This window comes from Schistocerca gregaria, unplaced genomic scaffold (genome assembly GCF_023897955.1).
Source record: "Schistocerca gregaria isolate iqSchGreg1 unplaced genomic scaffold, iqSchGreg1.2 ptg000988l, whole genome shotgun sequence".
Classification (NCBI taxonomy): domain Eukaryota; kingdom Metazoa; phylum Arthropoda; class Insecta; order Orthoptera; family Acrididae; genus Schistocerca; species Schistocerca gregaria.
Genome location: NW_026062338.1, coordinates 185,001 through 190,000, shown reverse-complemented (window position 1 = coordinate 190,000; position 5,000 = coordinate 185,001). Strand labels below are relative to the sequence as shown.

The 5,000-nt window shown below is 53.8% G+C and overlaps 1 non-coding gene across 1 annotated transcript in view; it reads left to right on the top strand.

The window, feature by feature from the left end:
• Positions 1-3,294: 3,294 nt before the first annotated feature.
• LOC126326414 (small subunit ribosomal RNA) overlaps positions 3,295-5,000 on the top strand; it is a 1,893-nt gene continuing 187 nt past the window's right edge. The window contains exon 1 of the ribosomal RNA XR_007560662.1: positions 3,295-5,000. This exon is cut by the window's right edge and continues 187 nt beyond it. This is a non-coding gene — a ribosomal RNA (small subunit ribosomal RNA).

The following is a 5,000-nucleotide window of genomic DNA, read 5'->3' as shown; positions in this document are numbered from 1 at the left end:
TCACCCGCAAACAACGCAGCTCAAATCAGCCAGCAACACCCACAGTGGTCCACCCAGTATCAACACAGGACGCAACGCCACGCCACAACACAAAAGGTACAAGTAATAAAATACCCTTTGGCCACACCCCTTATAAAGGCATCGAACCAACCCACCACCTGACACCAGCCAAACGTACATCCTGATTTGACACATCTCTGGCAACCTAACCCACGTTGGCCCTTAACCTAACCCACGTTGGCCCTTAACCTAACCCACGTTGGCCCTTAACCTAACCCACGTTGGCCCTTAACCTAACCCACGTTGGCCCTTAACCTAACCCACGTTGGCCCTTAACCTAACCCACGTTGGCCCTTAACCTAACCCACGTTGGCCCTTAACCTAACCCACGTTGGCCCTTAACCTAACCCACGTTGGCCCTTAACCTAACCCACGTTGGCCCTTAACCTAACCCACGTTGGCCCTTAACCTAACCCACGTTGGCCCTTAACCTAACCCACGTTGGCCCTTAACCTAACCCACGTTGGCCCCTAACCTAACCCACGTTGGCCCCTAACCTAACCCACGTTGGCCCCTAACCTAACCCACGTTGGCCCCTAACCTAACCCACGTTGGCCCCTAACCTAACCCACGTTGGCCCCTAACCTAACCCACGTTGGCCCCTAACCTAACCCACGTTGGCCCCTAACCTAACCCACGTTGGCCCCTAACCTAACCCACGTTGGCCCCTAACCTAACCCACGTTGGCCCCTAACCTAACCCACGTTGGCCCCTAACCTAACCCACGTTGGCCCCTAACCTAACCCACGTTGGCCCCTAACCTAACCCACGTTGGCCCCTAACCTAACCCACGTTGGCCCCTAACCTAACCCACGCTGCACCTTAACCTAAGTTACGCTGCACCTTAACCTAAGTTACGCTGCACCTTAACCTAAGTTACGCTGCACCTTAACCTAAGTTACGCTGCACCTTAACCTAAGTTACGCTGCACCTTAACCTAAGTTACGCTGCACCTTAACCTAAGTTACGCTGCACCTTAACCTAAGTTACGCTGCACCTTAACCTAACTTACACTGCACCTTAACCTAACTTACACTGCACCTTAACCTAAGTTACACTGCACCTTAACCTAAGTTACACTGCACCTTAACCTAACTTACACTGCACCTTAACCTAACTTACACTGCACCTTAACCTAAGTTACACTGCACCTTAACCTAAGTTACACTGCACCTTAACCTAAGTTACACTGCACCTTAACCTAAGTTACACTGCACCTTAACCTAAGTTACACTGCACCTTAACCTAAGTTACACTGCACCTTAACCTAAGTTACACTGCACCTTAACCTAACTTACACTGCACCTTAACCTAACTTACACTGCACCTTAACCTAACTTACACTGCACCTTAACCTAACTTACACTGCACCTTAACCTAACTTACACTGCACCTTAACCTAACTTACACTGCACCTTAACCTAACTTACACTGCACCTTAACCTAACTTACACTGCACCTTAACCTAACTTACACTGCACCTTAACCTAACTTACACTGCACCTTAACCTAACTTACACTGCACCTTAACCTAACTTACACTGCACCTTAACCTAACTTACACTGCACCTTAACTGTCACATGTAACGTCACAGGAATGTAGCTTTGCCTAACAGCAACCCTCTGAACATAGTTCACTGCTTGGATCCTCTGGTGTCATGTTGTTCAGTTGCATTCGGTTGTCGATGCAGTCAGTGTACGTTGTGGTACGGCCTGTGTGGACTGTCCGCTGATGTACGCGTAACCCACACTGATCATCCGTCGTTACGTACTGAGTGACATAATGTGGCACATGCTTGACCGTACACCGGCTGCGCCCTACAATGGCGAATCATAAGGGCCATATGTTGTGCACGATGCTACTTGTCTCGTCTCCCCATTACAGCGAGATTGCACTGTTGTACGCCGTACAGACATGTGGTAAGTAGGTACGGACGAAAGTATTGCATGTTGGCCCCCCCCCCCCCTCCTCCCTCTGCCGGGAATCAGCGTGAGCCGTCTGTTGATGTAGCGACGAGGGTTTTCCTATTTAATCGTATTGCCCCACACAACATGATAGCACGGTGGACCGCGTTCCACATCTGCGACATGCTACAGAGGCCGGTTGACAGTCGACCGCGCAAGGGACATTGCACACGTGCGCGGACCATCTTCCACGTGTTCTCTCGTGTACATGCCGCAGTGTGTATGTGGGCTGATGTAGCGTGTCGTGACACATAACATGCAGGCATGCCAGAATCGTAGATTTCGCAAATGTAGATTGACGTATACGTTTGCTGCCAAAGATCCGCAAATGAACTGGAAATCAGTTGTTGAGCGGTTGTTCGCGCTGCAGGTGCATCGGTGATAGCGACGATCGGTACATCTGTGAACCGGTTGTTTCGGCGGTACCCGCCATGCCCCCGAACCTGAGTTGGCCATGTGGGTATGAAGCGATACGAGGCTGTGGCTTGGCGGGACAGTCCCCGGCCGGTGAGGGGGGGCCGCCCGGCGTGCTGGCCGCGCGCTGCGTGAGCGCACGCACTACAGCCGGCTGGTGGGGGGCGCCCAGTGGCAGGAGCGCCGGCCGACGGGCCCGGCTGGCGTCCCAGCTATGCGCCGGCGCACCCTGCGCGCGGCGCCAGGCGGCCAAAGTGGGTTCTGCCGAGCCCGGTGCGAAGCGCGGTGGACATCTGCAGTGTGCTGGTCCGATTGCGGACTGTGTGCGTTGAGGATGCGCCGCCGCCCGGCACTCGGCGTCGCGACGCCGTCTGCTGCTCGGTCGCCCCCAGCGGTTCTCGCAGGTGGTTTGTATCGCAGCTCTGCGGACGTGTTGGCGCGTGCGCTGTGCTGGGAGAGTTCGCTTCTGCACCCAAGTGGGGCTTTGCCCTTCTGTGGCGCTGGCGTTGGAGCTGCCGGTCACCGTAGGTGGCGCGTGTTGTTTCCCGCCGGCAATGCCACGACAGCACGCTCCCGGGCCTCTGTCGGCAGCGGCAAGCTCAGTTGGGAGCACGGGTGTTCGCACTGAAAGCGTCTACTCGCCTATCTCCGGGCGATTGCGCCTCTCTCGAACCCGACCAAGTACTTAGGACGGCGCTGCGCGCCGCCGGGACCTGAGAGGGTTTCGAGGTGTATCGTGCAGGGGAGCTCAGCCTCCTCCTGTTTGCAGAATAATTGAGCGGACGCTTGCGTGTTCGCGCGGGCCCTCGGGACACACTCCCGGGCGGCCGGCTGCTCAGCTCTCGTTGACGCAGCTCCCTGGTTGATCCTGCCAGTAGTCATATGCTTGTCTCAAAGATTAAGCCATGCATGTCTCAGTACAAGCCGCATTAAGGTGAAACCGCGAATGGCTCATTAAATCAGTTATGGTTCCTTAGATCGTACCCACGTTACTTGGATAACTGTGGTAATTCTAGAGCTAATACATGCAAACAGAGTCCCGACCAGAGATGGAAGGGACGCTTTTATTAGATCAAAACCAATCGGATTGGCTCGTCTGGTCCGTTTGCCTTGGTGACTCTGAATAACTTTGGGCTGATCGCACGGTCCTCGTACCGGCGACGCATCTTTCAAATGTCTGCCTTATCAACTGTCGATGGTAGGTTCTGCGCGTACCATGGTTGTAACGGGTAACGGGGAATCAGGGTTCGATTCCGGAGAGGGAGCCTGAGAAACGGCTACCACATCCAAGGAAGGCAGCAGGCGCGCAAATTACCCACTCCCGGCACGGGGAGGTAGTGACGAAAAATAACGATACGGGACTCATCCGAGGCCCCGTAATCGGAATGAGTACACTTTAAATCCTTTAACGAGTATCTATTGGAGGGCAAGTCTGGTGCCAGCAGCCGCGGTAATTCCAGCTCCAATAGCGTATATTAAAGTTGTTGCGGTTAAAAAGCTCGTAGTTGGATTTGTGTCCCACGCTGTTGGTTCACCGCCCGTCGGTGTTTAACTGGCATGTATCGTGGGACGTCCTGCCGGTGGGGCGAGCCAAAGGCGTGCTTGCGCGTCCCGAGGCGGACCCCGTTGAAATCCTACCAGGGTGCTCTTAGTTGAGTGTCTCGGTGGGCCGGCACGTTTACTTTGAACAAATTAGAGTGCTTAAAGCAGGCAAGCCCGCCTGAATACTGTGTGCATGGAATAATGGAATAGGACCTCGGTTCTATTTTGTTGGTTTTCGGAACCCGAGGTAATGATTAATAGGGACAGGCGGGGGCATTCGTATTGCGACGTTAGAGGTGAAATTCTTGGATCGTCGCAAGACGAACAGAAGCGAAAGCATTTGCCAAGTATGTTTTCATTAATCAAGAACGAAAGTTAGAGGTTCGAAGGCGATCAGATACCGCCCTAGTTCTAACCATAAACGATGCCAGCCAGCGATCCGCCGCAGTTCCTCCGATGACTCGGCGGGCAGCCTCCGGGAAACCAAAGCTTTTGGGTTCCGGGGGAAGTATGGTTGCAAAGCTGAAACTTAAAGGAATTGACGGAAGGGCACCACCAGGAGTGGAGCCTGCGGCTTAATTTGACTCAACACGGGAAACCTCACCAGGCCCGGACACCGGAAGGATTGACAGATTGATAGCTCTTTCTTGATTCGGTGGGTGGTGGTGCATGGCCGTTCTTAGTTGGTGGAGCGATTTGTCTGGTTAATTCCGATAACGAACGAGACTCTAGCCTGCTAACTAGTCGCGTGACATCCTTCGTGCTGTCAGCGATTACTTTTCTTCTTAGAGGGACAGGCGGCTTCTAGCCGCACGAGATTGAGCAATAACAGGTCTGTGATGCCCTTAGATGTTCTGGGCCGCACGCGCGCTACACTGAAGGAATCAGCGTGTCTTCCTAGGCCGAAAGGTCGGGGTAACCCGCTGAACCTCCTTCGTGCTAGGGATTGGGGCTTGCAATTGTTCCCCATGAACGAGGAATTCCCAGTAAGCGCGAGTCATAAGCTCGCGTTGATTACG